The sequence below is a fragment of the Cyprinus carpio genome, unplaced genomic scaffold (assembly GCF_018340385.1).
Source record: "Cyprinus carpio isolate SPL01 unplaced genomic scaffold, ASM1834038v1 S000006601, whole genome shotgun sequence".
NCBI classification, from domain to species: Eukaryota; Metazoa; Chordata; class Actinopteri; order Cypriniformes; family Cyprinidae; genus Cyprinus; species Cyprinus carpio.
Genome location: NW_024879247.1, coordinates 178,000 through 191,087, shown reverse-complemented (window position 1 = coordinate 191,087; position 13,088 = coordinate 178,000). Strand labels below are relative to the sequence as shown.

The window sequence follows — 13,088 nt, the reverse complement described above, 5'->3', positions numbered from 1 at the left end:
GCTCCGTGGTGTTCTTTTCTCTGTGTTTGAAGCTCTTAAACTCGTCCTGTTGTAGCTAGGCAACCACGCGGTGAGTCGCTACCTCAACAGATGTTTCTATTTTCTGCTCAAGTGAAGTTTAGGTGAAATCTCACATTCAAGTTATTACTTTTTCCTGCTAACCTACACTTGCCAAGCTTCAAGGAAACGAGCAACCTTGGAGTTATTTTAAGTACGTCCATGTTTCTGCCATTGTGCGTGTAGGCACCATGGGAAATGTATTTGCCTCGGCATCTGCACTGATAACAATAGAGCTGCAGTTACGTCTAGCCGCCGACAGATGGGGCAGCCGCCGTGTGAACCGCGGTGAAGGGAAGAGAAGAGAAATAGATGGGAGGGTCAGGCCGCTGCCTCTCAGTTTTCAAACACAGTGCATTTCAAACTGTGTTGCATGGACGTAAACTGAACGGTGAAAGTAGGGTTTGTTTGCGGACTCCTCCCGTGTTAGACGGGTCATGCTGTCTTCGCGAAGGTAATGAGCCGCAAAGTCCTCGGGTCTCGGCTGAGCAGCGCCCAGAAACTGCAGCGAAACTGGAATGACTGGCAGCCCAGGTCAGTAGCGCACCACACGGCCGAGCGCTCGCACTACAGCCCGAGGCTTCAGCCGGGCCTTGCTCTCCTGCGCCTCTTTATGAAACACAGCAGCGGTCTGTCTCCACGTGAGATGAGACTTTTTCTAAAGCATTCATCTCACATCACGTCGTCGCACGATAATGGGGTTGAGCTCTAGTCTTTGGGAATAGTTAAACCGACAAGTGTCAAGCGCTCCTGTTCATTTTTTCAGGCTGGGTAGCAGATGTTAGCATAAGCTAACTCACAAACAATCGGCGAACACCGGCGATATTTATCATGTTTGCGTTTGTTCGCTAGCTTTGGTTTGTAGACTGAGTAAAAATGTGAGTGTAGCAGCGTGGATTTGTGTGTTTTGACGAACACGCGGATGTGTCGTGGCGTTCATTTGTGGTTTGTGAGGGGAAACGCGTGTGGTCTAACACGTTTAGCCACAAGCTGCATAGGGTTAGTTTTTCAACATTTGCGGTGAAGTTAGTGGTCGATTTACGTTTTTGTAATGTATATTGCAGACATACGGAATAATATTCGTCTGATACTGATTTAATGCTGTTTGAACTCCTCCTGTGAAACTCAAATAAATTTCGACGCTCATGTCACTTTGCTAACCAGCTCCATTATTTTCGTTGTGCCGCTGACTGTGAAGCGGATTGGTAATTTTAAACTTGTTTTTATTTTTAATTTTAAACCGCTTTGATTTGGACGTTTTCGTAGTTTAAACCGGACAAGCCAGGTGAAGCTTGGACTGAATGTGAAAGCCAGGCGAGTGTGTCTGGAAAGCTTAGGAATTGGCAGCGAGTACATTGAACTTCGAGAGTGATAGCTGGTTAATTGTTTGAGTTCAATCTAGTCTCATAATCCAATTGTCAATGTCCATTCAGTAACTTTGAAATAACTACTTTATTTAGGATGACCAGTCGCAGTTTTGAGATGAGTTTGCATTATTTGAAACCATGTTGAAAAATGAAATCTCAGCTAGACTGTCAAATGACGACTCTTGTCCCGGATGCAGATGAAATTTTTATGAAATATGCAGGGAAGATTCATGAATTGTGCTTATGATTTTTGTGTCTTTTGTCGATTTAATGGTTCAGATTTTGAGTGCTAATGCTTTCTGCAATGTTTAGAAAAGTTCTGTTAATTTAATGTTTGGCAGGTGATGTAAATGATCAACTTTATATTTCTGTGAACTGTTAGAAATTCAAAATGTATTTTAATTAGGATTATTATAGTTCACATGTTCCAAACCTGCATGGCTTTCTTTCGTCCTTGGACCACAAAATGTACATTTTTGAAGAATATCGTAGCCCCATCTTTTCCAACAAAATGAAAGTGAATGAGAATTGACGTCAGGTTCCAAATTGGACAAAAAAAAAAAATTATGTTGGTATCAATGATTTACTATATATATATATATACATACACACACACCCACACATACATACAAAAATAATGAATTATAATTATTATTATTATTATTATTATTATTATTATATAGATATCTGAGATCATTGATTTTTATCAGCATATCGACTCAGGGGCTCCAGACTCATTCTTCCCACTGGTCTATCTTTTTGCGACTAACTTTCTCAGCAAATGATTTGGTTACACTATTTGTTTCTGTGCTACAACATGGGATTAATCAGTGCATGCTGATGAACATTTATTAGTGTTTCAAAGGATCACAAATCTCACGGTTCAGATCATATTACAGTTTTTTGAGCCACGGATCAGATCGTTTTTCGATAAGCAAGAAAAAAAATCTATTGTAACTTTGCTTTCCATAAGTGCTAGACCACAGCAAAAACTCTTAGCCTAAGAAAGTTCAAACATTGTTAAAGAGACAAGTGAACAGCCAGTAGAAAATAAGAACAAATAGGCTACACAAATTACAAGCATATGGCGCTTTTTCCACTGCATGGTGCGGCACGGTTCACTTTTTGGGGGGTTTTCCAATGGGTACAGTACCTGGTATTTTTTTTAGTACCGTCTCCTGGTTGAGGTTCCAAGTGAACAATACCGTTACGCGTATACGCGTTAATCGACTCCAGAGGGTTAAGGTTCCAATTGGAGAATTTTGTATACCTGCGTCACTGAACTTGCGACACAAACACAAAAGAACAGCTAGATTTAAATCAGCACAGCCAGCTAAGGATGGATTGCAAATGTTTTGAAAAGAGTGGACCTTTTTTTTACCAACCAAAGTTTTTCGTTGTCTGTTGTGAAAGTACAGACATTCCTCTCGTTGATGGCAGAGGAGCGGGTCCAGCGAGAGCTTGATGGGGGGTGACGCGGAATGAAAGGTTTTTTTTTTTTTTTTTTAGGAGTTGTGGCAGTAGAGGCGGTGCAACTATAACGACATGTGAATAATCCCACACACTTTAAAGCAATACTAAACTGCAGTGGAAACGCAAACCATGCTGAGCCGTACCGTACCACGCAGTGGAAAAGCGCCAATAGATAAATAAAACAGAACAATGTTTCAAATAAGGTCGCTAGTATACACATACAAAAATTTAATAATTAAGTGTAAAATTAAACTGCATAGTGTTCACTGTATACATTAAAAAATAGATTCATCTTTGTCAAAAATGTGGTTTGATGAGCATAATGACATCAGCAGGTATTATTAGGCTGCTGCCCCTTTAAGACCTGATGCACAGATCCAATATAGCCTAATGATACACATCCGATTTCTTTCTCAGCTGTTCTTTCACTTAAGACATAACAGACTGCATTTGCCACAATGAATTGTCGAGATCGGTATTTTGTCAATTTTATGTGTATAGGTTGTCTCTGTTCAAAGGCAAGGAGTGAATGATACAGGAAAGATAATTCAGTTCGGTGTTTGCACCCACTCAAATGTAGACTCTCTCATAGACTGTATAAGGGCCTGTCTGCGTGTGTGTGAGCTTCATGTTTGTGCGGCTGTGATAGAAAACAGTGCGCGAGTAACAAATCGAGTTTCCATTTCATCTTTGCTTTTGCTAGAATGGTTTAAAATCGCTTGCGTGTGTAAACACGTACAATTGATAAACTTGTGGTTAAATTTTGAAATTAATCCACGGCTCACATGCGTGCCGAACCGTGGGGCTTGGTCTGTACGAATCAACTAGGATCTGTTTAACCACTAACATTTATCATAGTTTATAGTTATATGGAAACGAAAGTGGTTAACATTCAACCAACTTTTATCATAGTTTATATTTGTTTTGAATTTTGTGACTGGGAGTTCCTCTTTTGCTATGTTATAAGCCAGGCTTTGGGTGCTTTCGTTTTCGAATTCGCGATCTTGTCACGTTTTACAAGAAAAGATAATTGTCCGTTTTGCTTACATAGGCCTACATCTACACACCTTTCACTTTTTACAAATAAAACAAGACCGATTCATTGTTATTCTTAATTCAAAATCAAAAACAATAAAACAGAAAGACACAATGACAAACTAGCTTTGAAAACAAATAAGGCATGACAGACACCATATTCTGTACTATATACTGACTAATAAATTACAGAACGTTTAGCAAACACTGAGGAATCAAATAAAATGGAGAGCCTCCATAGCGTAACGTGAGGTAAACAGCAAAGACAACAAGCCTATTAAAATTAAAACAAAAAGAAAAGTAAAACTAAACTTGCTGTCAGTGACAATGCTTGCATGTTTTTTTTTTCCCCACAAGAATACCAACATGTTCACCTTCTCTGGTTTAAGAAGTGTTCTTTTATTTCACTTTAGCTTGAAACCCATCCATCGTTTCCTCAGTATTCGCATAGTTTTTCTTTAACACACCTGATTCAGATAATCAGCTCGTTAGAAGTAGGGTTGGGAAATCATTAGAAATTTTTCCAGTTCCAGTTCCGATTCCATTAAAATCATTAAACAACTATTAAAAAAAATAGTGGTAAGGAAAAATGCACAATGCTCAAATACTCAATGCTCAATACTGTTTATTACTTAGTGTCAACTTAATTTAAAGGTTGTCAATGTCAAAATTCAACATATATATTACAGTATACAAATTTTTCTGGTTCCGATTCCATTTAAATAAACTTATGTTTTTTTATACTATTTTACCTTCATTGGATGTAGTGTTGCTGGAAGATAGTAAGTAATGTTGAGTAATGCAAGTCCATCAATTAGCATGTGCTTCAAAGTTGATGTTTTTTACACTATCAATAACATTTTGCTTTTCAAGCAGGAATAAGCTGGTTGGCCAAATTGTCTCTTGAGGGCTAAGACACTTGTTCATTTCCCTAAATTAATGAAATATAAACTGTTATACTTATAACCATGTATGCACACACTCCATAAAGCCCCTATTTTACAAATAATAATGGAGTCAGGAGATGCTGTGATGCAATGAGTGGTTTCCACATTTTTAAACATTTAAAATGCATGAAAATAAATATTTTCTATCACTTTGTTTATCACTCTTGAAATGACCTGTACACTAAATAATCTAACTCTCATACTTACATAACAATAGCAGTCTATTTATTTAGTGGTCCAAGTTAAAGTCAGTATGTATATTAATGACAATATGGGAAAAATAAAATGTAATTTTGTGGCGGCAGTTGCTGCACGCTGCCAGTACAAAACGATTTTGCACAGTTATCAAAACGCTTTGGTCACGTGTTGCACCAGAAACCGTGTCTTGGAGTTGGAACCGAAAAACTCAGTAATTAAAATTGCTTACGGTTCCGGTTCTTTAAAAAAAAAAAAACAATTGCTCAACCAACCGGTTCTGAATAAGAACTAAAATTGAATAGGGTCTGTTCCCAACCCTAGTTAGAAGTGAGAACTCCGTCCATGAATGAACTGTGTTCCCATTGACATGGTCCCTACACAGTGTTCATTGCTCCCTACTCCCTAAGTTTACCTCACTGCGGAACATTCATTCACGGATTTGCACTGCGCAGCGTCTTCACACACGGACAAATGTGACATCATATACCTCTGTAAATAAATACAGTTTAAATTCACGTCTCGCACACTTCAATGCACTTTGAATGGAACACATACATTTGCTTCGAACTGGAATCATGGTGGAATATCCTGTGATGTCCACTTAGAACAAATGTCTGAAACCATAAGAGAAACAAACAAAATGTGCAGAGCAGGGGGTCTCGAGGTCTGGAACTGAGAACCACTGGTCTAACACTCACACAGAGAGAGAGAGAGAGAGAATTGACGATATTCTTTGTTGTATTTTCCTGTCAAAATAACAGCGTTCCTTTGGAATTCTTCAGCTTTTAAGAACTGCCGGGTTTTCTGGTAGTGGGTGAAACTAATGCGCAAACAACAATTTCATTGGCTGGCACTCATCTATTATCGTCCCTGTGTTGATTTCAGCAAATCAATTTGAGCGAAGACACACAACCTGCAATTCTTTTTACAGAAACACTGAATGACCAAAAAAAAAAACACCACCATTCTGAAGTTCAGTTAAGATGACTAATATGCATTCATACATGGGTTTTAATTCTAATTACTGAAGTTCTTTCATTAAATAATACTTGATTATCATATTATAATGCTTGACAGACTGATGTTAAGAGTGTACTTTCAGATATTTAAAAAAACTGTGTCATTTTTTAAACATTATTATATATTCTGGCGAGTAAACTAAAAGATTTACTAGCCAATTGCAATTCAATTGCCAGGGGTGTCCTTAGAGGATTGCACACGTATTAAAAAAAAAAAAAAAAGTAATTTTCAAAATGTATTCAAATAAAAACAACCATTTTTAAATTTTAAAATTTTTTCACCATCTTACAGTTTTTATTGTATTTTTGTTCAAATAAATGTAGCCTTGATAAGCAGAAGAGACTTTTTTTCAAAAACATTTAAAAATCTTACCAATTCTGCCTTTTGAAAGTGTTTGTAAACAAATTGTGGTGTTTGGTGTTTTATACATATGTTATCAGAGTAAATACCAATCCCTTTTTGTCCAGTTGCACAATAAGTGGTCACCTCTGGTCAAGCTTTAGCATGCTGACATCAACATGAACATGGACACTTAGGTTGCTGTAGCCACTGATGGTATATTGAATGTTTTTCAGAGGCGAAAGTCTGTCAGCCAGCCAGGACGGGGTAAGGAACAGTGTCTCTAGAGACCGTGGTTCAGAAGTTCTTTTCGACATACAGCCCTCTGAACAGCCTGGCACCCCACCACTGCACAATGACGCCTTCACTGCTGCAGACGTACTCGAAGAAGGTGTGTTCTTCATCTGGCACTTTGCTTAACCTGGCTTTAATCAGCTGGATTATATCCACCATAGTTTTTCACCTGCATTATTGTGGTTTTCAACATCAATACCATGTGCCATTCTGCTGAGGATTTGTTGATTATTTGTTTCCTCTTCTGTGTGTCACTCTGTTTAAGGTTTCTGTTTCTAGAAATAGAAAGAGAAAGTAATGTCAAAGGGTTTTTCTTTCTTTTTGTTTTTTGGAAGGTCCCAGAGGTTCCTTGTGCGAATAAATCCCTGTTTGTTTTTTTGTTTTTTATGAATATAATATATTTGTTCTATTGTTTGTTATTTACTTTATTTTTAATAAAGAAAAATTAAATATACAATAGTTACACCTAGATTATACCATATACATTTCTTTTTGCCCTGCTTATAAAAATAGAACTTACCTTAGTGACACAATGTAACATGTAATTTATGCTTTTAATGTCTTTTGTGGTGTTTTTTCAGGAATTTCAGATTATAAATGTTATTCCTTTAGAGAAGGGAAATGACAGTATTCTTGCTCTCTAGGTGGATATGACGCTGATGGAGGCCTCTCTGAAAATACTTATGGTTGGAAGTCGCTGGGGCAAGAGTTGAGAATCAATGATGTGACTACTGATTTAACCACTTTTCAGCATGGAAACCGTGCTTTAGCTACAAAGGAAATGAGGAAATCACAGGGTACATTCACCTTTCAGTGCTCATACATTGTTTGTTTGGAATGAATTGCCTTGGAGCTTAAGTGGGGCTGTTGAATTCATTTATTTACTAGCATCACTTTCTCTTTTATGTCCCAGACCGACCGCTGGCTCACTCTGAGGAGTCCCGTCTGGCCAATCTTCTGCGGAGAGCGTCACGGGAAGATGACCGGGAACGCAGACTGGCCACTATGAAACAAATGAGGGAGTTCATTGTGCACTCTGAAAATAAAGTGGTACGATCTGACATGCTCAAATGGATTTTTGTGTGTCTATAGAATTAAACTGTTTTTAATCTTTATTGTTTGCATTTATACATTACAGGTCCTAGTGAAACAGTTGGATTCCATTTTGAGCACCCTGAATGACATTTTGAATGAGAGGTATGACTGCTCAGCCCTATTTTTAACACAGTATGGGGGGGGGGGTATCAGAATTCACTCCACTGAGGGTATATTTAGCACTTCATTGTTCATGAAGTTTTATGAACACCTTACCGAGTCCTAGTCATAAACAATTTAACCAGCCATTATTATATTTTGCCATACCTGAAAAAAATGTAGCCCGCTAGTATGGGAATTATTTTTTTTATTTTAAGACTGGGTGTTAGACACCCCACTCCACAGGATATGCCAATCAGCAGTAAGTTCTTTTTGTATGCTTTTGTACAGTTATGATTACAATATCTCCCTACACTTAAATATGGCTTTTTCTTAATTCCGATAGATATTGCAATAATATATAGGCCTTGTCCCAAATGGCACCCTAAGCCTTTGCAGTCTTCCTCCAGGTCCACACTTTGTGACATAAATGCTACGCAATAATTATCATGTAGAAGTTTACTTTGAAGCTCAGCTCAGTTTGGGCCAGGTTGCATAGTGACTGCAAAGTGAGCACTCACAAGCACAGTTCAGAAACCTTAATGAATACACATAAGGGGGCCATTGTAAAGTTTACAAGACCACAAGTTCACATGAAGTGTGTGTCATTTTGGGTCAGAGCCATTGTTATCCTGGATTATTTTGGCCATGATAATTGTACAGTAAAAAACTGGCCTAATTTCAACTCAAATCGATATTTAATATATATTTATATTATATATATATATATGTATATGTATGTATGTATGTATGTAAAGTATCCTTATAATAAGCAGGGTAGTGTACAGTCAACTGGTCATTATTGCATAATAAACCCCATGCAGTACCTGATGACACGTTTCTGTGCGTTTCTGTTTGGCCTTACAGTAGTAAGCTCCTGCAGGAGCTCAGGCAGGAGGCCGCGTGCTGCCTGGGATTGCTCTGTGCCGCCCTCAGTTATGAAGCTGAGCGGATCTTCAAGTGGATGTTCCTCAAGTTCAGTGTGTCCACAAAGGATGAGGTGAAGCTTCTGTACCTGGTGGCAGTGCACAAGGCACTTGAAACGGCAGGGGAGAAGAAGGCTTTTTCATCTGTAATGCAGGTATTTATACAGCTCCGTTGCTGAATCTTGGATTACCCTTCTGTATAATCTTTTTCTGGGGCTGAAATGTTTTACTGTTTTGTCATTCAGTTGGTGATGAGCAGCCTTCAGTCTATTTTGGAGAACTTGGACACACCAGAGCTGTTGTGCCAAAGTGTAAAATGTATTTTACTGTTGGCCCGGTGTTATCCACACGTATTCAGCACCAACTTCAGAGTAAGCAGCACTAGCACTCTTAAATTTTCAATCTGAAAGGAAAGAACTTGTAAATGAACTGCTGCTTTTGTTTTTCAGGACACAGTGGATATCCTAGTAGGTTGGCATATAGACCACACACAGAAACAGTCTCTTACTCAACAAGTGTCCGGTACGATTTGTTTTATATTGAGTATCATTTCCCTTTTTGGGGAAATAACCTGTCTAACCTGTGTCTCTACATATCTTTCTAGGCTGGTTACAGAGTCTGGAGCAGTTTTGGGTCGCAGATTTGACCTTTTCAACTACATTATTGGGTCAGTTTTTGGAAGATATGGAGGCGTATGCCGAGGTAACATGAATTGTTTTAATTTGGTTTCTGATAGTTCATTTATTATGAGATTTCTGAGGTTCTAATGCGCTTTTAATTCACAGGATTTGAGTCATGGTGTATCTGGGGAATCAGGAGACGAGGACATTCCCCCTCCCACAGTATCCCTGCCAAAACTGGCAGCCCTGTTGAGAGTTTTTAGCACAGTTGTGCACAGCATCGGAGAACGATTCAACCCTATCAGAGGGCCTCCGATCACAGAAGCATATGTCACTGATGTTAGTATCCAACACGCATCGCCTCTGCTTCAAATATCTGTGTTTACTGCAATACAAATATATCCTTTAAGATAAACTGCTGTCATTTATAGATCAACAGACACTACACAATCCTTCACTGATCTGACGTATATTGTTTGCATTTTCTCGCTCGCAGGTTTTGAACCGTGTTTTAGCCTGTGTCACCACAGCCAAGCAGGTGTTCTTCTCGGAGGCAGTGCTGACAGCGGGAAATGAGTGTGTGTGTGTCCTGCTGGTGAGCATGGATTTGGGCAACCAGCTGATTGATGCTGTAATCTCTTATGGCCTGGACCAGCTGGACAGCTGCCAGTGCTGCGGACCAGAGTACAGCATGTCCGTCCTCACCCTGCTTACACTGGTAAGACTTGACTTGATTAATCCAATAACCGACAGACTGGAGTACAGTTTTGCGGGATTTGCGTAAATAAATGTAGTTCACACTTTGGACTTGTCGCTATTAATTTTGTCTTTGCAATACTTTTTTACATGTTTAGTCTTTTTAATTTTTTTATGTGTGATTGTAGATTGTTGACCAGATAAACACCAGCATCCCGGCTGCTTTTGTGGAGAAGTTGCTGGCCCCAAAATCCCAACTCTTGGAGCTGCGTTTCCACAGAGAAAGAGAGGTACGATCAGTAACCTCAGTTGTTAGAAATTCAACACACACAACAGCTATGAGTTAACACTTTTTTTGTTTGTGTCACAGGTGATGGCAGCTGCACATGGAGTGTATCATGCTGTGCTGAGCCTAAAGAACATCCCTACCCTGGAGGCAGCTTATAAACTGGTCTTGGGCGAGATGGGCTGTGTGCTGAACAGTTTTGCTCAGCCCTCTGGGTTTTGCCGGGGTTTGCTGCCTGTCCTAACATACAACATGCTGCCTTCAGCCAGCTGCAGTTCAGCCCAGAGAGAGCAGAGTTTATCCTTATCTTCGACCTCAGTGCTCTCACCACCATTGGCAACACCAAGAACTCCCTCATCGGGGTCAGCATTAATTCATACTTGGCTCTGTAAAAGCAGTTTTTGCAGTCATACAAGAAAATGTGTAAAAGAGTAGAGAGTAATAACGCTTTTTGTCTGTGTTACAGATGTGGGCTTTGTCCCCTACTGTGTTTGCCCTGCTCAGTCAGAATCTGGTTGTAGTTCACTCTGATTTGGCAGTTCATCACCCTGCTGTCCAGTATGCAGTGCTCTACACTCTCTATTCTCACTGCACCAGGTAACAATGCAACATTAACTTTACTTACCTGGATGATGCTTCTTGAAAAATGTTCAGGGTTTCCACAGTCATAGTGTTTTCCAGGCCATTATATTATTATAATTTAGGAAGGAAGGGATATGTGAATTTTAAATTACATTACATTACATTAGACAAAAAATGTTTCTAAAATTGTAGTACAATTTCACAATAGTACTGTTTTATTGTCTGATTGATTAGTAAATTTGTCTGAATTAAAACCACAAATGTATTGGACGAATAGTGTGAGAAATGCAGAGCAACACTGACATGTTTAACAAGTGGCAGTGTGGTTTCATGAATTATGTAGTGCTATATGGTTTTATCATTGTATTTCTTGCAGTGTACATAAAACTGTCAAAAAACCCTGTCACTCACTTGATTTGAGCCTCTCTCACTGCAGGCGTGATAACTGATAGACTGTTGTATTTTTTTGTGTTTTTTTTTTAAGACATGATCACTTTATCTCAAGCAGCCTCAGCTCTTCGTCTCCATCCCTTTTCGACGGTGCTGTCATCAGCACAGTTACCACGGCAACCAAAAGGCATTTCAGCACGCTCCTTAATTTGCTGGGTATGCTGCTCAGCAAGGATCATCTCAACCCCGAGGCGAGGTACAGAGCTCACACTGCCTGTCTATAATGAGGCCTGTTGTGATGTATTAATCTGAACCACTTGCTCTTTCAGCTGCTATAATCACTTAAACAGTGACAGGTGTAATTGCACCTTTCTTTTTAATTCCTTACTTGTTTGCATATGGCAACAGCTTAGTATTTAATTTTAGGAAATTTGTGAATATACAGTAGGGTCCAAACATGCTAAACAGAAGTGTTTTCAATATTCAAAATTAGTGCCATAATAGTTTAAAGTAATAGTTGAATTTAGAATCTTTACATGAATGGGAACATTTATCCACTTAAATCTCATTTAGCCTATTTCTAGTGTTTTTGATTTAGATTAGATTTTAATCACTGATTTTAAGTGTGGTCTCTGCCTACACTGTTAATAATTCCCTTTGATTAATATTTATTTTGTCTTTTTAAACAACCTTTTTTAGGCGGCTGTTACTCACCTGGTCATTAGAGGTGTCTCTGATGATGAAGAAATCTGAAACCTACTCCCCTCTTTTCTCACTCCCATCCTTCCTCAAATTCTGCAAGGGCTTACTGGCAAATTGTGAGTTAATATCCCTGTTGTTATTTCTGGATTTTAGTTGATAAAATAAAGATCAACAAATAATGGGTTAGGATAATAAACTGGTGACCAAGTGAACAGACTTTTAACGTGTGTTTTCCTCTATGTAGCCTTGAATGAGGACCCCACCATATGTCTGCAGGCATGTAACAGTCTTCAGGTTGTGTCATCTTCCTTGACCACAGAGCTTCTCCAGAGGTAGTCACACATCCTCTGCTTGTTAGACGCTGTCTTCCTGCAGGAACATTCATTAGTGCCTCAACTCTTGGGGGCGGAGGTAAAAACATCTTGTTTGATCAGCACTGATTCAGTCTTTTTTCCTGTGCAGGTGCGTGGACGTGTGCCGAGTTCAGCTGGTCCACTCAGCAGTCCGAGTCCGGCAGGCCTTTGGGAAATTGCTGAGATCTGTTCCCATGCACGTTGCATTGAGGTTTGCAAGACTCCTTTTCACCTGTCTTGAATTCACACGATAGAAACCAGAGGGGAGCAACCTACCTTGTAGTTTTATCTCCAGCTGTAGTTGATGTGATGGTAATTGTCGGCTTGTCTTCTAGCAGTGCCCGTGGTCACTCTGAGATTAAGGAGATTTCTCTGGCCATCCGCCGACACATGAGCAAAGTGCCTAGCAACACCTTCCACCCACAGGACTTCTCTGACCTCATTGGGTTTATTCTATATGGAACTGTCCACCGTGGGGGGTGAGTAGGTTCATTTCTTTATTCTCACCTTGGTGAGAACACATTGGACACGTTTGTTCATTTGAATATATTTTGTATTTGATCAAACCTTGTACTGTAGAAGATCTACAGCTGAAATGAAAGCAATTTG

The 13,088-nt window shown here is 39.2% G+C and overlaps 1 pseudogene; it reads left to right on the top strand.

Moving 5' to 3' along the window:
- The first annotated feature begins 433 nt into the window (after positions 1–433).
- LOC109050269 overlaps positions 434–13,088 on the top strand; it is a 32,174-nt pseudogene continuing 19,519 nt past the window's right edge.